At 44.9% G+C, this 25,911-nt stretch overlaps 1 protein-coding gene across 2 annotated transcripts in view; it reads right to left on the bottom strand.

Annotated features, from left to right (window-relative positions):
- The window catches only part of LOC139761939 (breast cancer anti-estrogen resistance protein 3 homolog), a 680,749-nt gene that overhangs the window by 513,353 nt on the left and 141,485 nt on the right, over positions 1-25,911 (bottom strand). The gene's annotated exons all lie outside the window — the stretch shown is intronic.

Genomic DNA, 25,911 nt, shown 5'->3' with positions numbered 1-25,911 from the left:
TTCCATGACCTCTTATTTACTTGGTATAAATTTCCAGATGCTATATTCTTCCACACCGTCGCATCGAGCCATAATCATCACCTGCTGTGTTGTAGGAGACGCGGAGGGCGCGTCAGGGGAGCTGGCGAGGGCCAGGTGTTCAGTGGGGTCCCACAGACAGAGGATGTTGCGGTGAGACTCAGCTATCAGTGGACAATGCATCTTAGGAGGAGAGAGGAGCAGGTGAAGGGTGCATCCTTGACAGAATGGAATTCCATACGGGTACGTCGGGGATCATCCAGGGATTGACCTACTGACAGGTGGAGTGAGTCAAGAAGGGACTGACCTCGTGATGATGGATAAGGCGACATGTCAGTGGTGAGTGGTAAGGTGAGAGCGGATGTGAGGCGGTGGATGGGTACTGGAGCAGTTACTGTGTCCCGCTGAGACGGAGCCAAGAGAGTGAGGGTGAACTGGATGCGGGCGTGTGTGGGGAGGGCAATGTAATGCTTTCGACTCTAGACAGCTGCATTCTTACTTAGGGATCCGTCGACAATATATAGGGGAGGCGGGTGTAACTGACCACCTCATAACTACACCCAACCCTAACTTGTCCACACAAAAACACGACGGCTTCCCATCCCTACCACACACTGAAAACTATCATTTCGTTCCGGACGTTCCCTTCCCTCGTTAAGCTCAAGGTAATCCCATGTCATAGATGTGAGTCATTATAGACCTTTCGGACACCGTCATCATATACGTCATGATGCAGCTGCCCGTCATCATGGAAGTATACTAGGCAGTGATAACTCCTGTGTATCCAAGAAATCCATGCAGGTTATCGGCTATTCATTCATTTAACATTCTTTCCTACACCAAACTGAAAGTAACTACACTTTCGTTGATCCATTGATCAACTCTGATGCTGACAGCAACGATCCGCAGGCCCACCTTGCAACCACAGCTGGCCTGATTGAAACCACAAAATTCGTTCATCCAAATTCTTGTAAACATAATGTGCTTGTATCTGATGTACCTTGGTGGAGGACGTTAACACTGTCTGCCCTGGTGGAACAACTTGTTACCTATATTTCGCACAAACTCATCAAATATCACTAATAAGACAAAAGCTAATTAAAAGGTATTTAGAATACTAAGATAAAAAGCAGAAATTCTAGTCACTGCTGAAGCTCCCGAGTGGCATTAGACCACTTCAAGCACAGCGCCAGACGCAACACCAAGACGAGGCCATAAAATCGAGGGAAGTGACGCTGTCACTTAACGGCAGGTGATACAGAGCCATAAACCTCAGTGGTGCGTGTGGTCTGTGGTGAGGCTGGCACCACAGACCACGGAGGAGAGTGACCATGGTAGTGCTGGGAGTATCACTGTCAATTATGCTCCCACAAGTTCACCAATCACGACAGTCTTCAATCTAAGATCATAAAGGCCATTACAAAACTTCTCTCCAAAGATCTGAGGAGAACGAAGATTTTTCTCCCCACTACTAGAGACTTTCAAAATCATTCGCTTTACACAATACGTTAAGGAACAAGCCAAGACACTAGTTTCCATTCATACATTCACATTCGCAAACAAAATTTCAGACTATAGGCGACCCCAACCCTGGGGATAATACATTCATTTCATAAGATTCTAAGGAAATAATTACTGTGCTTTTGAGAAGCCCCACGGAGCAGGCAGTCATGCAGTGAAGAGTACAATCCCTACTTGGAGTACGATCTCGTCGAAGAGCTTGTGACCCTGTAGGGGTCCATCATTTTCCTGCAACTGATTGTAACGCATTCTTGGAACCCCATAAAAGTGTTCCTGGGATTACACACACACACACACACACACACACACACACACACACACACACACTCACACACAAACACACACACACACACACACACACGTGTATATATATATATATATATATATATATATATATATATATATAACGCGGGAGACAGCGACAAAGTATAAAAAAAAATATATATATATATATATATATATATATATTCTTTCTTTTTTCTTTTAAACTATTCGCCATTTCCCGCGTTAGCGAGGTAGCATTAAGAACAGATGACTGGGCCTTTGTGGAATATCCTCACCTGGCCCCCCTCTGTGTGTGTGTGTGTGTGTGTGTGTGTGTGTGTGTGTGTGTGTGTGTGTGTGTGTGTTACTGGACTCTACCCGCACAAGAGTACATCACGAGCGAAAAGTTACCTTTAGCAAGGCTGCATTATTAGGTGTACTGTCTTGTTATAGAACTGCTCAATCTAAAGGGGTCTAAATTTCCCTGTTACTGAAAGCAGCGCAACCTTGTGTTGCAGGAGCCTTTAGAAAGGCCCTAAGCAACACCTGGACTGTTTCACAGAAACTGAACTCGGGGTAAATTAATCAAATATCAATAAACGCTGTATAATCTTTCTTTTTTCTCTATCAAATGTTTCCATTTTGTAAGGTCAAACGTTTGGATACCAATTCACCTTCACTTCCAAAGTCGTCCTCGTTCCTGACCTGTAAGTGGTTCACTAATCATTTCACATCTTGCATCCAAATTCTTTCCCGGCGTTGACTTCGCAGGTGCAAGCCCACGCCCACAGTTCTGGCTGGGTTCATATTGCTGAGTTAAGTCTTTGGTCGACCAAGCTTTTGGAGGCTGCGGCCAGCACGTCCAGGTAATCACCACAATCTGGGCGATGTGGTTCACTTATAGAACACTTAGGTTCTTCTTACGTTTTTCTGCTATACACAGCACAGTGTTTCTCCTGGCTGGAGGCAGTGTGTCGGACTGTCTTGGGCTCCGTATGTTCCTCCAAGTCATTTCTTTTGAGGTAGTTAACGATTTCAGTGATTACATTTTACAGAGGCTTCCACTCCTGTCGTGCAAATGAGGAACGGCATCTTAGTATAGGTTTGGAATCACGCCTTCCGGGATTTCCCAAGTGGAAACGAGGATTTACCTCTTCCGCCTGTGCTTTATACGGTACAGACTCAGTGATTTCAGTCGTTCTCAGTGGGTCATAACCTCTATAGCGTTAATAATGCGGGCCCTGAAAAATATCTGCACTTTTCTTACTTCTACAATTTCACCCGCCCTGAAAGGTGATGTTATCACATAGCAATATTCTGTTCGTGAGAGTAATAATGCCTTCAGGAGTGTCATCAGTGGTTTTTTCCTCGCTTGTCTTGAAGGTCCGCAAGATCCAGCCTACCACTTTATTGCAAGAAGCTACTGTTGCCCCCGTACCCTGAAGGGTATGGTCTTCAGTCATCATGACTGAAATTTTTTTCACACCGTTCCTTGGTAATATGATGGTGTCTGTCTCACTCCGTTATTCTGCACCATTTTTCATAACTTTTTTTTCATGCCGAGAGAGTTAGAACCTTTCCCCGCTAAAAAGCACGTTGCTCTCGGTGGCCCAGGGGAAAACTGTTCATATCTGTAGTGTCTCTGTGTCTTCTTCTGATGATATTTTCACAATTTAGTATCATCAGCAAAAGATAATAGGAAACAATGAGTTACATTTGGAAGATGATGCCAGAGTTGATTATTTTTAGTTAAGATAACATTTCGTTACGTGAAATTGGTGTTTTCCATTTCTTCACAATGACACGACTCCAGGAGTCTGGTGCGAGGGTAGTTCATTGGTCATGTTCTCAGATGGTCCTCTCGTTGTACTGTGGCGTGGTGGTGAGATATGCCAAGAGTAACGTAGGAAAATTACTGTTTAGGATGAAGTCGATTGCGTCGTTTATCTTTAAGGTGACTTTCGTCTTAGTGAACACTGACTCGTATTGCAAGATAGTACCTCATTCATCTCCTGTATGTGCACTCGTCTCCTCTCGGCGGGCCAATGGAATTAGTGGTCCTTTTCCTGGGTCTCGCAAGAGTCTTTGAGTTTATATTCTGTGTCCGTTTGTTCATTTGACGGGTTTTCTCTTTCTTTGTCGGGTGAGCTGTTGTGGTCTTTCCAGGAGGTTTGACACTTATCTTCGTTCTAGTCTACAGCTCTTTTACACTTTTGTCTCACTAGTGCACGTCGACTTTCTTTTCTCTCTTAAGAGTATGTCTGTTGCCTGTGTATATCTCTCTAGTGTACGTCTGTTGCTTGATCTTTTTCACCAGTGTAAGTCTGTTGCGTGTCTTTCTTTAGTGTGTCTCTTGCTTGTTTTTCCCTCTAATGTATGTCTGTTGCTTATTTTTTTTCTATTCAGTCTGTTGCCTGTTTGGAGTGTTTCTATGATCATACATTTAACAGTAGTTTGACACTCACGAGGACTTCTTACTGTATCACAGACATCTCATCATCCCTTCCTTCCATCTTATGCGTCTGATATGGAAAATGACATTGTTGAATACACCTTCATGGAAGAGGTAGCCCAGATAATTTATCACCTTATTGTGTACTTCGATATGGCTGTGATCAGAGTACTTGAGACGGTGATGTCATAGATTAGGTCTACGTTATTTGTGAAGAGTAAATCTAGCGTCTTTTGCTTCTCCGTTGGTTCTGCTATTTGCAGACTTAGGGAGGATTGGTCACTGTGTTAAAAAGTTTGTAGCTCAACAGAGGGACTTCCTGTGGGATTCTTAGCTATAGTGTTTTTTCCTATCCGCATCCTATCTTTTGTGTGGTCGGCGAGTACCCAGTGACGTCTACCGGGGATGAGGGGTGTATTCTACCCCTACAATTCTGGCTAAGCCCAGGCTGCTGGGCGGGGTCGCTGATCGACCGAGCTGTTAAGAAGACGCAGCCAGCAGGCCCACGAAGCCTACACAGCCTGGCTGGTCTGATACATTTTTTGGGGAACTTGTTATAGCACTATTAAACTTCTCTACTGTGTATCCCATGGTGTTTCTAATGACTGCAGGGAGGGTGTTAAAGTGTCCCGGGCTACGGGTGTCTCGGGCTACGGGTGTCTCGGGCTACGGGTGTCTCGGGCTACGAGTGTCTCGGGCTACGGGTGTCCCGGGCTACGGGTGTCTCGGGCTACGGGTGTCCCGGGCTACGGGTGTCCCGGGCTACGAGTGTCTCGGGCTACGGGTGTCCCGGGCTACGGGTGTCCCGGGCTACGGGTGTCTCGGGCTACGAGTGTCTCGGGCTACGGGTGTCCCGGGCTACGGGTGTCCCGGGCTACGGGTGTCTCGGGCTACGGGTGTCCCGGGCTACGGGTGTCCTGGGCTTAGGGTATCTAAAATGTTTTCTCTTTTGAGGGTTTAGTTTCCTAGAAGGTCAGGACAGGTTCCCATATTTCAAGTGTGTTCTTGTTCTTCTCATTTTGCAGCCGGTGGCTTGCAAATCAGAGTAATGACCTGGTAATGGCGTTGAATTACGAGAACTACCACTTCTGCTACAACATTGGAGGAATAGCGGAGCTCAATTGTTATCAGAGAATCTTGAAAGTACAATCTTAACTTCTCCGCACGTTCTTGCAATCATATCACATCTGTGTATGTCGTAATCTGGGATCTAAACTTCAATGTTCATGTGATCCTCAACTCATGTTTCTGTGACGTCTCCAAATACTACATTTGTCTCGGTCAGTAAGCCACTAATAATGGAGATCTTGTTTGTCTGTCGTGATTTACGGACCTGTACGTTCGTATATATGATAGAATGTCATATCGTTTGTTTCTGAGTAATATTATGTGGGTTTTCTGTTATTGACAACCTTTGTTACGACCATTTTCGTTGATGGGTCTCGGGTGAAACTGGGAGAAAGGTTTCAGATCTTGTATCAACATGCAGCCAGCGATATTTCTTACCCTGCCTGTTCTTCCTTGGCTTCCTTTAATATCATAACCGAGTCTAAACAACAACAACAACAAAAACAACGACAACAAATATGTCCGTGTTTGCTATGCTATTTTTAAGTGGCTGGATCAGAGTGCACTGTGATCGGACTGTTCTAGCCAAATGGTGACCTTGGCAGTCTTGTATTTCCTAGAACAATGATGTGGACACTACTGGGACGCAGAATCTACACAGCTTCTACAAGCGGCATTTCCTTTATTAAGCAAGTTGAGAAATTCTTTGGGTCTGTCGAAACTCACATTTTCCTCAACATGATCCGACAATCTTGCCAAACCTGTGTATTGCCTTCGCATGGCTACCAAAAGACTTTGGGCTTTTTACTGATCTTCATCACTTCTTTTCCCCGTCCACATCGGTGTCTATGGTTATGATGGCTTCTTGGTCTTCACTTCCCCTGACATCCCTTTACATATTCCTCTCTCCCTCTTTATCCATAACAAGGTCAATGTCTACGGTGACTTCCAAAACATCTTTCGTGGTGTCGTTACCCCATAATACTTTATCTCTCCCCACCACTTGGTTATGTAGCATATCTAACAAACGCTTGGACTTGAAATGCGCTTTTCCTATGCATACTTCTTCTTCCACGTACATCCCTGCCGTGTATCATGCAGCAACTGACATCACCAGGGAGGATCCGTTTGACCAAGTCATCACAACACGATTCTTTGTTTTTTCTTCTTTTCATCGCCAACAGGAGAATTTCACTTCATATAAGCCTTATTGTACTTTTCTACAGCGAAATAATCATTACCTGCAGTCAGTCATATAGAACCACTTTTTATTCCACATTGACACACATCTTCCGTGTTGTTGACGTGGTCCTCTTTTCCTTAAGAACAGAGTTCTGAATTCAAAATGTTCCTCCCACACCAGCCAGCTGCTGGCTTACCACCTCACTGCATCATCTAAAGCCCCGTTTTTTATACTTTTTGAAACGCGTTAACTGCCCAGCTCAAACATGTACTCATTCAGTAACTTTCTAGCCTGTAATCCATGCTTCTTCCCTACTTTAATTCTTTAACATGGCTTGATTTTTTAAATATAAACATGAACGAATAGTGACTCCTACACTGAATGGTAAAAACTGTTGGCAAACTTTCTTTCTCACCAAAGTCATTTCAGGAGAGTTGCAGATTTTCTTCCACTTGTTTCCTGTATTTCAAGGATCAAATTCATCATTCTAAGAGGACGAGAATCATTCCTCCCTTTTATTTAATGTCCTGAGGTATGCCGCCGTCTTGGAGGCAAAATACCCGCTCCAGTAGGACGTGCCCTTCGGGTTAAGATGCCCTTGTATATCTCACGCCCCCTTAAAGCTCGCCTGGCCCCCTGGGGGCGCGTCACACAGGTTGAGCAACTCTGGTCTGAACCACCCTGGGCCATTGTCTAAACGTCATGATTCTGTCGCATCATCATTTTCTCCACAGATCCTTCCAGTACTCACTCTCCCACCTCCTCCCTCACACTAGTCATCTCCCAGCCTAGCACAACACAACCTTACTTTCCACATATGCTATAGTATCACACTTTATTTTCACCACGTTATGAAATACCTGGGAAAATTTCCACCTCCTATCCTGTTTTTGAAGTGCACTTCACTTCTTTTGCTTTTTCTTTATTTTTCTACCATTCATCAATATTTTCAGGAGGATTCAGCCTCCCCTGCCTATGTCTATCTTATCGGCGGACGTCCACACATAATGTTGTTCTCTCTCTTGCTCCTCTCCTCACCGTCCCACATGCATACCTCTGTGGCAGCTATCTTAATGCCGTCTTCAAGTGCCTCCACCTGGTCCTCATTGTGCCTCTTCAGTGATATCTCTCAACTGCTCCACAAAATCCTCTTACAATCTCAGCTGTACAGTTTCCTCCCTCTACTTAACCGTCATAAACTCTACTCTCTTATTCACGTTCCCATTCTCATCATGAAAATGAAATGCAACCGAAACACTACCATGATGATGGCATAGAAATAATATCCCATCAAGCGCTACGATGGCCCTTGTGTCTTTCCACACTTACATAACATATGAAAACCTTACCGTAAACATATGAAGTTATATATATATACTCTTGCCCGCTCTTCCTCCTCAGTACCCATAACACTTACACACAACACACACGGATATCCTTGTTCTGTGCGTCTGTGTGTAGCGCTCATACCCGGTAATCTACAAACCTCACGAATCCTTCCATCATTACCATTTATCGAGTGGGAGCACACTCGTGTGTCTCACCTCTCCTCACCTCCCATACCCAGATGTTAAATACAATTCTCCTGTCTACAATATCCTCGAGGCTCTTGGATGGAATCATGTAGAAGTCCAATCCATGTGTGTGCCCTGACTAGCGCGGCCATATTCCCGTAAACCTCTTATTGTTGATTGGGCGGCAACCCCGCGGCGGGCAACCAGACAGACGTCCGCGTCAGCGAGAAAGATGCTGACGACCTCACTCTTCTTTTGACCGTTGGAGAGAAGCCTTCGTCAGCGAAACGGGAGTTAACTCTTAAACAGCTCTTAGAGCCAGTTGACGTAAGGACGAAACACACACACACACACACACACACACACACACACACACACACACACACACACGTGCGCGCGCGCGCGCGTGATGCGGTAGTTGGCATTATGGCTCATGCATGGGCCCTCCCGGGTTCGAGTCTCGGGGGTGTTAGTCGACCCACTACTAATCCCAGCTGTTCATCCTCCCCCTCGAGGATGGTCAACAGAAGAGCGAATGGCTGAAGCTGTAACGTGTGCGTGCGTGTATAAGAGTAAAGACATAGCACATATATGCAAGGATGAAAGACGAGGCCACACGGGTGTAAAACTCTCCCCGTAACACGCAAATAGTAATCACCAAATGTAATCATCCACACATAAGCCATGGTACCCCCTACTGGTGTGGATCCCTCACCCCATACTGTACACAAACAGGTCATTACACAACAGGATAATGGAGACGTCTGTAACCCCCACGTCTTCCCCACGACTGAAACACTAACCCGCCTCAGTGGACAATAAAACCCAGCCCTCACTTCCCAGAAATAATTGGAGTGACATCTGCGCCCTGACACTCAGCTGGGCAGGTCCAACAACAGTTAAGGCAGCTACCAGCGACCGAGGAGAGTTAACAGGAGGGCAAGACTTAAAACTGGAGGATACGGGAACTGACATGGATAATGACTGGATAGAATGATGATACAAATGATAAAGAAAAAGAGATGATTTTTTGGGAAAGGTATATATATATTCTAAAGGCTCCTGCACTTCAAAGCTGTGTTACTTCCAGTAGCAAGGGAATGTAGATCCCTTTGGAGTGAGAAGTTCTCTAGCGAGACGACTACTACTAGTGTGATTCAGCCTCGACAAAGGCGACTTTTCACTCGCGGTGTAACCTCGAGCAGACGGAGTCAGCAAAGACTTCAATTATGTCTACTGAACTCCGTTTACTAATTCATGTCCGGAAATAAACTGTTTATTCTGTGTAGTTTCCATGATTATATCTCCTCTTTGAGTCTGGTTTTATCTACGTCCTTCTATTGTCCTCAATACCACGTACACTAGGCAAGAAAAAAAAAGTATCTTCCCAGATGGGTCCGATTAATTTCGAAACGATCAGTACGACTTGTGTTGTCTCGGTAGGGTTGGTGAGCGTTAGTAAGTGAAACAAATTGGTAACTCCACTTTCAGAGTTATTTCCAACGAAATATGAAATCAGTTTAACATTCATTATGACAAATGACAGGATATGTCGCTAGCAATCGACATATTACAATAACATGAAAGCAGGACTACCATTTGAAGCCAGACTAATGGGCATTTTTCAAAATCCTTCGTCCGTGATGTCATATAGTTTCACACAAAAGGTGGTAAGATTTTTTTTTTTTAATGGTTTGTAAGGTAATCCCAAATGTGTGTAACTTATCTGTGCAGTATGGGGAAAGACGTTCTACATTCCTAGTGCCTTGTATTTTGCGCTTTCTCTATATATGACTTATCACTGCCACGAGGAAAGACTAGCGCGTATTAATCACCGCAGGGGAAACCCGGAGTTGAGAACAGAGTCTTGTGAGTCACTAGTAGTCGAGTGCTATCAGCTGGAGCGAACAGGTGCCTGGGAAGTGAATGCCAGGAATCCACGTGCATGTGAGGCAGAATGGAAAGGTGGCAACCTGGGCCAAGGAGAGGAACTAGACAGTCACTTCTGCTGGCTTGCTGTACTGCTCTGGTCGGTATCTGTCTCTTGTGTATCACGTGTGTGTGTGTGTGTGTGTGTGTGTGTGTGTGTGTGTGTGTGTGTGTGTGTGCTTATCAATTAATTTCCCTATAAAGACAATAAAGAAGGCGTTCCTGCCAGGGGAAGGGCGGCATTCATCTACACAACGAAAAACAAATAAATTCTTCTCTTACGCCAAAAAAACAAACGAGATGTGGAAAATTGCCTGATGCAAGACATCTGGGTCAACAGGAGCTACATACACTGAAGCAGTCGCAGTAAACTGGTAAAAACAATGAACGGAAAAATAAAAAATGTAACAGTCACGTCTGTACCAACAGATGAAGGATACTTAAAATTCTCAAAGGAAGGGAGTAAAGATCAAAAAAATATAAACAAGTGAGGTACGCAGACATCACGGGACTCACAGTGATACGGGTACTCTTGAAAGATTAGAGACGGTGAGGAAGAAAGATGTTAAAGGACAGGAAATACCACGACCCAGAACAAACGAAGACAAACAGACAGATGATGATGATGATGATGATGGAGAGAGGGAGAGAGAGAGAGAGAGAGAGAGAGAGAGAGAGAGAGAGAGAGAGAGAGAGAGAGAGAGAGTGCGTACTAGACCCAACACACAATGGGTCCTGACAGAGAGCACGCTCCTAAGACCTCCTGACGGTCGAGTCCTGCTACCCCCCCCCCCCCCACCAATGCCTCTCAACACAAGGACTCAAGGCCCTTCACACAACACCATAAAGACCCTTCACATGAGGCCAATGAGGCCCTCCATTTTGAGGAGTGAGGGGTCCTCCACAGACAGTGACAAGCAACACCGCCCTCTATATGACTGACTGTTAAGCTCTCCACGTATAGAGTGGCTCGTCCCTCTCTAGGGGAGTTCTGAGACCTGTATGTGAGTGGCAGTGTGGATTAGACTTCCATGGGAATGTGATGGGGTCTTCGAAATGAGAGCGTGGAGCTGCCCTCCCTCCTCGCCTACATGAACGCGGTGAGATCTCCCACAGGAAGGTCGACGAGATATCCCACAGGAAGGTGTTCGGTGGTCCTGTATAGATGCATTGTGGTTACCGACGCCTCACGTGATTGGAGACGGCGTGATCCAAGTGAGAGTACCAGAGCCATCTACATGAGTGGAGAGGATCTGCACACAAGGGAGTAAGTGAATCCTTCCACATGAGAGTAGTACAGAACTCCACCCATGACAGGTACTGCCTTCCACATACGGCATGTGAATCCTTCCTAATGAGGAATGAAACCCTCCATACAAATGCAGCGGAGACTTCACGGAGGGATAAACCAACGACATGAAAGAATGAACGAATGGTGATGCTCTGGCTAAGCGAGGTGGAACCAGCCACATAACACCAGCTAATCTTCCACTTGTTACTGATGTCATTTCTTATGTGACAACAGAAAAGTGGAGCATGACAGAGCAGCGTCATGGAATGATAGCAATGAGACCCCGTACACAATAGAGGAGCCTTTCACATGACACTAGTCATTCCCTCTTCTCAAGAAAGACGAAGAATTTCACAAGAGAGTATTGACCCCGCGATAACACTAGTGATGCCCTCTACATCACTCCTGAAGGCTTCCACTGTACAGGAGTGAAGCCCTCCACATCAGTGACGCAACCTTCTACATAACAGTAATCATACCATCCACAAAGGTGGATCAAGTCTCCACACTGAAGTAACGAGGCTCTCTTATGCAGTCGCGCAGCTTTCTATATGACAGTTATGAGGATCTACACAAGTGGTGGAGCCTACCATACAACCTATCACATGTGAGTGGTGGAGCCTACTACACGATCTAGTACATGAGTGATGGAGCCTGCCACACGACCTAGTACTTGTGAGCGGTGAAGCCTACCACACGACTTATCACATGTGAATGGTGGAGCCTACCACACGACCTTGTAGAAGCGAGTGGTGAGTCCTTCTACATGACAGTAGTGACTATCCAGCCAACAACAGCTAGGCCCTCTCCCTGTTAGCCGGGCGGTGAGGTCTTCAAATACGTGATGAAACCCTTTATAGAAGACAAAATAAGCACTGTCCTTGTACAGTGAGGTCCTACACATGAGTAGCAAGATACTTTAACTCCCCTTACTGGTGGTACGGCCTTCCACATGAGCGTGGAGACTCTCCACATGACAGTGGTGAAGACTTTTGAGTCATTATACCCTCCAGTTCCACATGGGTTATGAGGCCCTGTATATGAGAACAGTGAGTTTCTCCACATGAATCATGAGGATCGCCATTTCCACACTGGTGGTGACGCCCTCCAACAGTGAAGACGCTATTTGGCCTTGGCAGGGGTCTGCCCTCTACTGTGTCACCAGAGTTGTACGGTCTCAACTTCCCCTAACGTCACTGGTTCGGGTTGCAAACAGTTATTCTAATGACTTAATCTTATCTGTACGGTTACCTGTGTATCATATTTCAGAGCCTCACTAACACTCGTGTCGGCACTTCTGGACTACTGGGTAGTTCGCTACGTGTCTTCACGAAATGACATTTGCCTCATGAGCTGACTGTCCGTTCATGAAGACATGGTTGCCTTCCAAAAGGTATTCTGATATATTGAGATCGCTGCAACCTAACATATGTCTGTTACCTCACAGTAGCTGAGGATAAAGCCCTCTGCCTTGTCCTGGAATGGGCTTCGCCAATATATTACCTCTAGTTCACCTGATAAATCCCAAAGCATACACGGTATTAATGAAGAAGTGATGTGAACGTGAGGAAAGGGTAGATGATGGGGTACAAGAAGAATGCACAAAGGGCGAGCGGGTATACGGATATACACAAGAAAGAAACAGAAAATGTAGCTGAAGGAATCCACACCAAAGAGCTAGACAAAAGCAAGATATCAACACAACATAAGGCGGTCAGGTACAAGCGACTATGAAAGAATCAAACGATATAACGTAGTAATGAGACGCTGGACTGGAAGATAAGGGTTCACACTCTGCTCGAGCGGAGATCTGAGGTGAGAATGTCCACACATCGAGAATACCGCTGAAATGACCCGTCACGGAGGTAAGACACCTGACCTAAGGTGAGCGTTCTTCACCTACATGGATGTGAAACAAGACACCTACACAACCCTGACCTTCATCATCACACTGTTCTGTGGGTGGGAGTAACGTGCAAGATGCATTCCAGGCGTGAATCATTGTGCTGACACTGGTCTTGCACCTGGCTTGATATTCGTACCTGCATAAGATAAAATACATTTCAAAGTCGGTATTCAAGCAAGCGCCTGACAGTCCCTCACTCCCTTCTAACAATACGGGCCTCCGTGGTGTAGTGGTATGCGTTACCGTTACTCACAGTGAGGCAGAACGGGCCAGCCCGGTGTCGGACGTGCACTGGTTCGAATCTGTGGTGTGGCTGTCGGCCCACACCCAACCACGATATTCATCTTCCCTTCGAGGATGGTCGATAAATGGGTGCCTGACTCATGCTCGGGTGTAAAATAAATGAATGAATAACTGTTTACTGGATTTAGTCAGCCATTGGCTGAATATACTCATCTGAAGTATTACAGATATGGGAGATCATGATAGTAACTTGTTAACTGACCAGAAGGAACTTAAGTATAAGGTGGGCTGGAGTTTCCCACGCTTTTGATATGCACGTGAGTGAGGTATATCTAGATAGTCAGGGGATGTTTACACAGTCAATACTATGCACAACTATGCACTTAGTTAAACACAAAGTGATAAACAGTTAGAGTTATACAGTAGTTGACATAACGGCATTGCCTAAATGAAAGAAAACTGGCCTGTTTGCTTGCTCAGCTATGTACTTGTTTATGATGTTCATGTTGGTAGATATATGACTGTTCTTACGTCTGCCTACACGAGCTGTGATTGGAACAAGTCGATTGTGGTGACGAACGGCGGTCAGATCTGAAGGGGCGTTGTGAGGGAGGAGGTCGATGTGACGCGGGTATTTGAGCAGTATAATACCAAACTGCCATGTGGGAGAGGGTGGACAGGTTCAGCAAGATGCGAGCCTCTTGGGTAATACAGGATATTACGAGTGTAAAACTCTCTCCCCGTAGCACATAAACAGTATCACATATAACACCTCACTCAGCAGGAAATGTCGTACAACTCTCTGTATGGAAATCAAAATGTCTTGAAAATCTAAGAAGACAGCAGGTGAAGATGAGAAACCAAAATTCCATCAAATTACAAAAGTTAATACTTTAAGACGTTCCACTTGGTGCTCAGCCCAGATGAGCAGATTGCATCGTCCTTCAGAAAATCACTTATAGGTTGTGATTTCTTTATCTCCCCGAGTCCATTGTCTAGCACCCACAGGAGGGTGGTGGTCGGTATGATAATCATCTCCGCTACACACGCTCTTCCCTCGACTGTCCTTCTGCTGACGTGAGAAGAGGCCATGATGTCAGAACAAACTGCCTCTTCCTGCCATATCAACCTGTCGCTGGGAACTAGGCACAGGTAATCAAGTCTGCAAATGATGTCTCTCGTTCTATTAAACGGCATCGCATCATGTGATGGCGCACCACATCATTTCACATGTACGTCCGCCAAGCGTTCCTCCTCCCCCCTACCACTTCTTGGGCCATTCATCACACATGGCCATCTGTACACGTGGCCTGGCTGAGGTAAATGTGATAATGAACAATAATGCTGTCTCATTTTCATCTCGTGCACAAATCCTTGGCAGGTCTACTCCTACACAAATGAAATCCATTACTTTCTTAATGAATTTTGACATAATTATCTAAGGAAGCTTAATGTATGTACACAAAAATGTCCTGATAACAAAAACAAAGAAAGTAACTTAAAACTCAAATCCTTCATTATCACCAAGCCGAGGAAAACTCATCTTTCATAAGAAATGTAAATAAACAACGTCATTTGAGAGATATTTCTCTCAACACGAAGATAATTTTTCGTTCTAAATCCCTTTAACGAATATATATATATATATATATATATATATATATATATATATATATATATATATATATATATATATATATTTAATCCCTGGGGATAGGGGATTAAGAGTACTTCCCACGTATTCCCTGCGTGTCGTAGAAGGCGACTAAAAGGGGAGGGAGCGGGGGGCTGGAAATCCTCCCCTCTCGTTTTTTTTTTACTTTTCCAAAAGAAGGAACAGAGAATTGGGCCAGGTGAGGGTATTCCCTCAAAGGCCCAGTCCTCTGTTCTTAACGCTACCTCGCTAATGCGGGAAATGGCGAATAGTTTGAAAGAAAAGAAATATATATATATATATATATATATATATATATATATATATATATATATATATATATATATATATATATATATATATATATATATATCAGTAAATACATGTAAAATATACTGTGGATTTATTTCATAACAGTTTCCTGATAATGGAAATGAACTATTCTGGTGAACGAACGTGTAGGCCTCCCCACCATCCAGGCAGGAGGTCTGTCCTCCACACATCATAAAATGGTCGTAAATACCGAGGTCGTTACGAGGGCTAGAGGGAAGGTTACTTTTCGCTGGCACCGGACGTCGGCGGCTGTGAACTAGACACTGAGGAATTACCCTCAGCCAGACGTGTGGTCACTCCCTGCCCTGGGTCGAGGCGTAGGGGTGCTGCTAACGGTGAGGGTGGGGTGGAGTGGTGCTGGCGGGGAAGGTCTGTGTAAAGGAGCTAAGGGAAGGATGTGGTGCAGCGTTGCTGATGGTGAGGGTGGGACGAGGCGATGCTGACGTTGAGGGGAGGGTGGAGCACTGCTGACAGTGAGGATGGGGGCGCAGTGCGGGTTGGGAGGATAAGGTCGCGTGGTGTTGATGGGAAGGATAGGGTGGCGCGGTGGTGACTAGGAGCGTGGGGTGAGAGAGAGAGAGAGAGAGAGAGAGAGAGAGAGAGAGAGAGAGAGAGAGAGAGAGAGACAGAGAGAGAGCACTGATGAAGATGAGAATGTACGGGAGGAAAGGGAGGTCATATAAGGGTAAGATCAAGTGGAGCAGGAGAGGAATCCGGGGGTAACGTACGCAGGAGGAGGAGGAGGAGGGATGAGCCACAGAGGTGAGGTCAGGAGGAGGAGGAGGCAGAGCGAGACACAGAAGCGCAAACTGTGACCCTCGTGGGAATAAAAAAGTAAACAAGGGTTCCAGAAGACGGTCCCTGGATAAGAGGGAGCGACAATGGCGGGAGAGGAAAGAAAGGATAATGAAGAGGAGGAAGACGTAGCTCAGAGCTGGGATTGCAGTCCTCGGCTGTGGCTGGTGACCTTCGTTGTTATTTGTGGCAAGGTGAAGTGAGGGGCGACCGCGGCGTGGCGGGTAGGGTGGCCCAGGGGTGAGGCGCAGGGAGTCGAGTAACGGGCCAGAGGGAGGGAGGGATGTGTGTGTGTGTGTCTGTTTGTATATGCCTATTTGTACAGGGCGGGGGAGGGGAGTTACACACACACGTGGGACCCCCATCTCTTGGAGAGAGAGAGAGAGAGAGAGAGAGAGAGAGAGAGAGAGAGAGAGAGAGAGAGAGAGAGAGAGAGAGAGAGAGAGAGACTGTCAGTCTTTCAAAGTGCACAATAAATCACATCTTCAACACAATAAGGCACACTGATTAATCCAATGACGAGGTGGAATCTAAATGATGCCTCGTTGTTTGCTGTGTCTGGCTAGTGGCCGCCACTGACCCCCCCCCCCACCACACCAGCAGACTACGACAAACAAACAAAGCGTCCAGCACCTTAAAAATACTAATACCTCTCTACTACTGCCAGACAAATAAATATACGTCAGATCATATCCTAGCACGTTACGGCAATCCCCAACCATAACAGTAAACCATTACCCGACATAACCTTTATCCTATGTAGATCCTACACTTGCTAGTGTTGTACTACGTTCTCCAACCATGCTGCTACCATCGTTCATCAACGCTTCAGACGTGACAGTGTTCAGAAGAACTCTCTAAACACGCCGGGACAACGAGGTCTTTCGTGGACATATGTCTTCAATCATTTCTTTCTTCACTTCATTCACAACAACAAGATTTTCCGTTATCCTGAATGGTCGGCCGCTGGACAATGGGGAACGTCATTCAGGTTCTTCCTGCCACCACCCGCCCCGTGGCTCAGGCTACCAGATGTCCCGCCAACGCTCAGACCCACCAGCCCTCGACCCTCTCCTAAAATTCCTGTGCTACCATGAAGGGGAGTCTGCTCCCACGCACGCCGCCACTTAAATTAATTACGTCTAGATTTAGGAAATTTAGGGTAGATTGGGTCTCATAAGGCTATGAAAATTTACAAAATGTTATGTTTGGGTGAGTTTACATTACAAAATTATATTACGTTGGATAAGTATATATCAGATAGTTTAGGCTAGTGGCGACATGCTAGTGACAGGATCCCGACCTTAAATAACTATAATACAATTCAGATAACCATCGAAATATTCACTTCATCATCAAGTGAATTACACTACAAACACTGTACCGAGACGATACATTCGTAAACTTACGTCTTGAAATCCTGAAGCAATATGACTGGCGAGGTTGTTGTTGTTGATGATTGGCACATCGCAGTACGACACGAGCCCTTGCCTGCTGGCGGCCCGTCCCGTGTGTCCTGGCGAGGGTGATGGCTAGGCTGCATAACACTGAGGGGATGTAGTGAAGTCGGGTGTGGGGAACGCGGTAAGGTCGCTGGTTTCAGGGTGGAGAACAGTTCTGGTGAGGTGCATGGCAAGTGAATGCGTCTCTGTAGGTGTGTTCTGCACGGTTATCTCAACATTGATGGCTGTTGACATTATAGTTTCAAGTTTTCGGTGTGTTGAATAATGCCAAAAGCTTCGAGTACTTTTGTACTTTCTCTAAGTCGTTGCACTGTCTTAAAATCCTTGTTCTCCACACAGATGCGTCTGGTGGGAAAAGATTAATGCTGGTTCTTGGTTCCTCGTTCTTGTTAAGTGGTTGGGGACGCGTCTGCTGAGAGAGGTGCGTGTCATAAGAACATGATTTACGTTCTTCTCAAGTTTGCACTCGGCAGCTGGAGATGTAAAATCATAAATACCATTAGTTCTTTTTATACGTTACACTTTTTTTCATGATCGTATTACTGACTTTCGGATTCATACAATAAACAATTTAATCTAATTAATCTTCTTTGTTGCATCAGGTGATGTATCTCTTGGTCATGTCTGGCAGCGAGCAGTCATCCACAACATAGGTTTGTGTTCTGATGCTGTTCTTAGTGTTCGATGGTGTTAAGAACCTGTGTATCTGCTGCTCAAGGTGCGTGTTAGAATAACCATTATAACAATCTTATGTATCAACCTGGCTGCTTGTTGGTGAAGCATTTGGTATAAGCTCTTCATGGATACAAGTTTACAACACTACTGCTGGCATTCATACAACTTCTTAGATCGGCGGACTTCCCACACACACACACACACACACACACACACACACACACACACACACACACACACATTGGGGATGTTTCTGCCATATTTTGACTCCAATTGGACATCAAGGAAAGCTCATACGTGAATTTCAGGACAGATATCTCATCCATGAGCTTTGGCAGCTCCCTGCGAGTTCTTCTTAAGTGACGACACATATAATCAACGTCTCGGTAATATTCTTCAGATAATGAGCTGCATCTTGCAGTACTTTATTTTTCGTCACACATATAACAGTCTGCAAATGTTAGGCCAAGAGACGTCACTGCCACTCCCACACGTAAGTAAAGTATACCATCAGGAGAGACCTTCTGGTGGATGAGATAGATTAAGACATAATCATTTGATTTGCTGACAACAAACAACGTATCGCAGACAGTGCAGTGGCTGACCGGGGCTGTGGAGCAGGACAGAGGTATAAACATTTTTGTCCGGGTGAAAAACAGTCCTCCTCATGGGGGAAGGAGTGACCGCGCGAACCTCAGATCACCTCCAGCCACTTCCTAGGTCAGGTGAGGTCAGTCATGGCGTTTGGTTGGGGAGAAAACTGACCACTAGAGATCTGGTGGTGAATTTCCGACACGGTCTTTCCAAAATAGGTCACAAAAGTGAGAAAATCTTAGATCCTTCTAAATATGGTGTTCGAGTCGACATAAAGGCTTACTCACACATATATTGTACACGTCCCTCTGTCTCCCACACCTGCTGGCCATCATCACTGTGCTGGTATGACAAGATAACAGCTACGTTGTCCACAGATTACCTTCGTGTAGAAATCAACGGAGGAAACGGTAGCTGAATTACCAGCACGACTTACGTGACCATAACATAATTTTCTAAAGTATTTTTCTCTGTCCGCTTCTCTAGCTAACCAGTTGCAGAAAAAACATGAAAACGTATATGTCTGGTCTGGGAACTGGCAGCTACAAAATTCATGTAATTTCTGCATTGCTGCAAGCAAGACTACAACAAAGACAACAACAAACAAGACTACAACAAACAAGACTACGACAAACAAGACTACAACAAGCAAGAACTACAACAAATACTAAAACAAAAGGCTACAACAAGCAAGACTACAACAAACAAGACTACAACAAACAAGAGTATGATTTCACAACATGGTCATCCTCTTCCGGACCTGTCGTGGTTCAGTTACTGACCGTCCACTGTACAGTAATTGTAACCCCTCTTCCTCCCCCACCACACCAACCCATCCACAGCCACGGCAATGTTTCCGGAGCGACACTTTTACCCTGAGCTTTTAAAACTTGCCGGCACGCAAGAACGTCCGCGGCGCTTTTATGCACACGCACTCGACCCCCCTCGAGAGCGACAAAGCACCGACGCAAGCATGAGAGGAAGAGGAGTCGACTGCATGGCGGCCGTGTGCAGCGCGCGTGAAGGTGTCCAAGTTTCCTCTTCCTGTGACCTGACTCCATAGTTGCCTCCTCTCTCTCTTCTCTTCTCTTCTCTCTCTCTCTCTCTCTCTCTCTCTCTCTCTCTCTCTCTCTCTCTCTCTCTCTTCTCTCTCTCTCTCTCTCTCTCTCTCTCTCTCTCTCTCTTCTCTCTCTCTCTCTCTCTCTCTCTCTCTCTCTCTCTCTCTCTCTCTCTCTCTCTCTCTCTCTCTCTCTCTCTCTCTCTCTCTCTCTCTCACGTCCGTCACGTGATGGTGGTCCGTGCTCGTCCGTGGCCATAACGCACGACACAAGTCTCATGAACGTGATAAATGTACCGGAGGAAATGGTGGAGATTAGAAATGAAGACGATTTCACGTACGCTAGTTACAGATAAATATATTGTTGAAGAAAAGTCATTCACAGACGTACATTCGCAATAGAAAACTGGGAGTGGGAAAGACTCTGGCAGGAGGTAAAAATAGGTATAGTGAGCCACATCATGTAATCATAAAACTCAAAATTAAAAAAGGCTTGAAAATACATGGACAGGGGCGTGTGTGTGTGTGTTGGCTGCGTGGGAAACGCTATAATGAGGTGTACATGGACTGCCATCACAGGGAATACAAAGTACGACATGATGAACAACAGATCGTTTCACAAACTTAAATATGTAGGAAAAGGCCAATGAGGGGAGGTAACATGGCGAGGGGGGGTAAAAATGTTAGTGGGGGACCTCTCCTAGCATGAATCCACACCCACCCCCCCTTGCCAGCTTGCCCAGCCCCCTCTCACACATCAATCTCCCCCCCTCTCAGCAGGCCCAGCCCCCCCTCTCTCATACATCAACCCTCCCCCCTCCCCCTCACCCCACTGCGCCAGCTGTGCACACAAGTGTGGCACCAACTCTCGCTCATCTCTTCCATCCTTCCTTACCGCTGAAGTTCTGAATAATTCTTTTTTTTTACTATTTCCAGTGTTTGCCACCGGGGTAAGATCTCCACCCTGAAAACTGAAAAATCCCCTTCAGGAAGTACTAAGAGATGACTCATGATGAACAATTCACGAGAAGTGAGCACATCCATGTGTGGTGCCACAGTATCCACTACTCCTCTCTGTCTCTCTGTCTGTCTGTCTGTCTGTCTGTCTGTCTTTGCTAAATAAACATAAAGTAGAGCATTTAGATTTCCGTAGGTAAAATGTAAGGACAGAGAGAATGCCAAGGACGGATAGAGATACAAAATAACTCGTCTGAAAGATGGAAATTTCAGTCTAAACTTGAAGGACTCTTGTGTATTGCTGTCCTTGGTGCTGGCTCACCCCATCCCCAGCTTCCACTCGCCCTGAGCAGTCGCCACCTACGGCTGCTCACCTGCGACCTGTACAGCCAGGGGTGCGGGCGTGGCCTCATCTTGAAAATGATGATAAACACAAAAACCAAACACACGTCCAGATGATGCATTATTCAATTGACATAAACACACGTCACACACACACACACACACACACACACACACACACACACACACACATATATATATATATATATATATATATATATATATATATATATATATATATATATATATATATATATATATGCAAACAATTTTCCAACAGATTTCGAAAAAGAGGTACTCCACACTCAAAGGAGCATAGACATGTAGACACACACACGGGTCATGATCCACCAGCGCCCGGCATTCTGTGTTTATGAGGGCGGGGTGGCGGCACACGTGCAGGGGATGTGGAGGAAGCAGAGGGTGCTGTCAGCTGTGCAGAGGAGGAGGGCGGCGGGTACCTGCAAGGGGAGTGTCGGTCACCTCCTCCCACCTCACATGCCAGATGTCGAGGCTGGAAGGGACGGAGGAAGTACCAGGGGGCCAAGTCGATGAGAAGGGACGACCAAGGGAGAAAGAATGAAGGGGAGATGAGATGGGGAAGAAGCAGCTGATGTGTGAGTAATGATTACGTTAATGATAAAAGTGGAGTGACTGGACGAACGCGGGAATGACTGAAGGAAGGATACAAAAAATAAGAGAATGGAGGATTCAAAAGAACATTCAAGTGAACATGAAAAGTAAAAAAAAAATTGTTCTTGAAATTCTTACTAGTAGACAAAGGGAGGAAAATCAGCAAGACCTGTTGTCAGCAGGACGCGAAGCAGTGTAAAAAAAAAACACAACAAACCAGGGATGTTCTCCACACAACGTGAAACTGGTTTCGATGTCTGTCCTGTATGATCGCTTAAGCACCGTAGTTATGATCACTTAAGCATCACAGTTATGATCACTTAAACATCATACTTATGATCACTTAAGCATCATAGTTATGATCACCTAAACACCATAGTTATGATCACTTAAGCACCATAGTTATGATCACTTAAACACCATAGTTATGATCACTTAAGCATCATAGTTATGATCACTTAAACACCATACTTATGATCACTTAAGCATCATAGTTATGATCACCTAAACACCATAGTTATGATCACTTCAGCACCATAGTTATGATCACTTAAACACCATAGTTATGATCACTTAAACACCATAGTTATGATCACTTAAGCATCATAGTTATGATCACTTAAACACCATACTTATGATCACTCAAGCATCATAGTTATGATCACTTAAGCATCATAGTTATGATCACTTAAGCACCGAGGTCTTCTAATGTGAGAATAAATTTCTAATTGATCTAACATGAATTTTTTCTTCAAAGTTTACTGATAAATTCTTCTGCAGGTACAGCTGTGTTTATACTAGTTTCCTCTATGAATCTGTATGAATTTCCATGTGTACACTGTAGGTTCGTGTGTACATCTGCATGAAGTTCCATGTTTACACTGCAGTTTCGTGTGCACATCTGCATAAAGTTCCATGTTTGCACTACGCATTCTTTTATAAAACTACATGATAATCATAGCCAGTCATCCACTAATCAAAAAAAAAGATCCAAAAAGTTCGATTTACAACAGATAAGACACAATTTACACCTTATAATCACCGTTCATGCAAAACAACGAATCATAACGATTACTGAAACAAAGACATAACTAAATATCAAAATCGAGGCTCACACAAGTCTAGCCTCAACTAAGCTAATACCATGATAAAGGAACAGCTGTCTTACACAGTCAAGGAAGAAAATAAAACACAATCGTACACTAAAACAATTCTGATCCTGATGAACATTAATATAACTGTTGAAAACTGAACAGGAAACACGCTAAAATCCTCTACTAGTCTCCGGACTGACGAGAAAACGCTGACATGTGAAACCTGGTAAAGAATGACGACTGTCAACACACGGCAGAAAACTGAAGGAAAAAGTCCTCTGGAGTCCATCATGAGCAGTTCAGCATTTATATCATGCATTACCGAGAGAGAGAGAGAGAGAGAGAGAGAGAGAAAGAGAGAGAGAGAGAGCAATACTTCTAAATTCACTTATGACAAAATTCTGCCTAAAGGCAGGGCTAGCGCGTGACGCTCACCGCAGGAAAACGTAGCCACAAAGAACGAGATGTGTCAGCGATGTGTATTCACGCAGTATGTGTGGCGTGGAGAAGCCGTGTATGTTTATGGAGGGAAGACCAGCAGCAGCCCACGTGTGGGTAAATCAGAGAGAAAAAGAGAGAGCAGCTCGGGGTTAAAAAATAAGAATGAAACGTGATCGCCACTGAAGTGCTGGCTCATTACGCAGGCGTCACAAACCCTCCCGAAATACCCAGACGGGTAGTGTGGTGATAGATCTCCCTGGCCTGTGGCGCATTACCACCTACTGCACGTGTGTGTGTGTGTGTGTGTGTGTGTGTGTGTGTGTGTGTGTGTGTGTGTGTGTGTGTGTGACTAGATTTTGAGGTTAGTGTTTGTATATCACGGGTAGAGAGGTTTAAACTCATGTTGTCCCGTCTGTCAACCTTGTATATATACCATGTCTTCCCTCTCTTATGTACACACCCACACACACACACACACACACACACACACACACACACACACACACACACACAAGCCTAAGGCCCCAAGGAGAGGATAAACAGCTGGGACTGGCTGTTGTGTCGACTGCCGCACCCAGGATTCGAACCCATGCGTGCCCGACCCGTGATTATTCACGTCAGTAACGGCAACCGATCGACCGTAGAGACCCGAGAGAGAGAGAGAGAGAGAGAGAGAGAGAGAGAGAGAGAGAGAGAGAGAGAGAGAGAGAGAGAGAGAGAGAGAGAGAGTTTCTGACCGAGGCAATAAAGACCCTAAGACAGTGAAAAGCTCCTGGGTCACGGCTGGAGGCCCCAGGCGTAGCTCCCACGATACAACAGGAAGTCTCCCCAGCCAACGCGCAGTGTGGGGGCGCGCTGGCTCCAGCCCTGGGGCGGGCCTACACCTGCTGGAGCCGTGACCCAGGACAATGTGGAGGGAAAATGGTGCACACGGACCAGGACGAGGAAACCTTGTCTTCTACACGCCAGGAATGTGAGAGACTCTCTCTCTCTCTCTCTCTCTCTCTCTCTCTCTCTCTCTCTCTCTCTCTCTCTCTCTCTCTCAGTAATCCGTTTTCAAAGCGAACAGTGTGACGAATGAGGGAGGGTAACCATCAGAGTGCATTGTTAACGGAAGACGTACAGAATGTTTTTAGACTGAGATGATGTTTCCCCCTTGTTATCTTGAATAATAATAATAGAATGAATAAGGTTTCACAAGTGATATGTATTGAAAACACACACACACACACACACACACACACACACACACACACACACACACACACACACAAATATATATATATATATATATATATATATATATATATATATATATATATATATATATATATATATATATATATATATATATATATACATATATACATATATATATGAGAGGTGAACATTAGTGACAATGGAGGTCTCAGGACAAGATGAACATAAGTGCACATAAGGACAGGTTAAGTCAATTCGGAAAAAGTATATACGACAAGTGTGAAAATACTACAGCCATATATCAGATACCTCCAGAGCTGCATAGGAAAAAAAAAAACGTGGAATACAAATATGTAATAAAACAAGTGAAAAGCGATGGCGCCTAAATAACGCCAGAACGTTATTCAAAACTATAAAGTCATCTACGTACAGCGTTAGTGCAATGATTCGTTATTGAAGCATAACACAGAAGGAAATCTAGTATACGATGTTATTACCCACAACCACAGATCTACAGACCTTGAGATGTCTACAAAAACAGATGAATATGGCAACAGTAAATATAAGCATTTTGCCTACAAACTTATAAACACACACGAAGAACAGGTCTTCCTCTTTGAAAAATCTGTAGGTCGCTCTACCCCGACCACATAAAATGAGATTCTGTTCTCATCCACTATCACAAACAACCACGTTAGGACCAAGTGGTCTGTTGTTGTCTGAATACAGATGTATAATACTAGATAAACATAAGGGTGAAACGTTCCAAGCAAAGGTAGGTCTGCCTCAAGGGTAGGTGATGTCATCTCTGCTGTTTAATCTGTTAATGGGTAATTGAGGGAGGCAAATGCCGGGTTCTTGGAGAGAGGGGCGGGTCAAGGGTTGTTGGGGGCTAGGGAGGGTTGGGGCCGGGGAGGGATGGGGCTGGGAGATGAGTCAGCTGATGTTTACAGACGACACTACTCACGTTGCAGACCCAAGTGAGAAACTGCAGAAGCTGCTGTCTGAGTTTTTTTTATGTTAGCTGAGACGGCATGGTCAGCTGATTCCCTAATCAAGGCCATCTCATTAACGATATATATATATATATATATATATATATATATATATATATATATATATATATATATATATATATATATATATATATTTATTTATTTTATTATCATTATTATCATTATTATTATTCTTTTCTTTTTTTCTTTCAAACTATTCGCCATTTCCCGCATTAGCGAGGTAGCGTTAAGAACAGAGGACTGGGCCTTGAGGGAATACCCTCACCTG

Source organism: Panulirus ornatus, chromosome 42 (genome assembly GCF_036320965.1).
Source record: "Panulirus ornatus isolate Po-2019 chromosome 42, ASM3632096v1, whole genome shotgun sequence".
Lineage (NCBI taxonomy): Eukaryota > Metazoa > Arthropoda > Malacostraca > Decapoda > Palinuridae > Panulirus > Panulirus ornatus.
The sequence above is the reverse complement of the archived record's forward strand: the minus strand, read 5'-3'. Positions and strand labels throughout refer to the sequence as shown.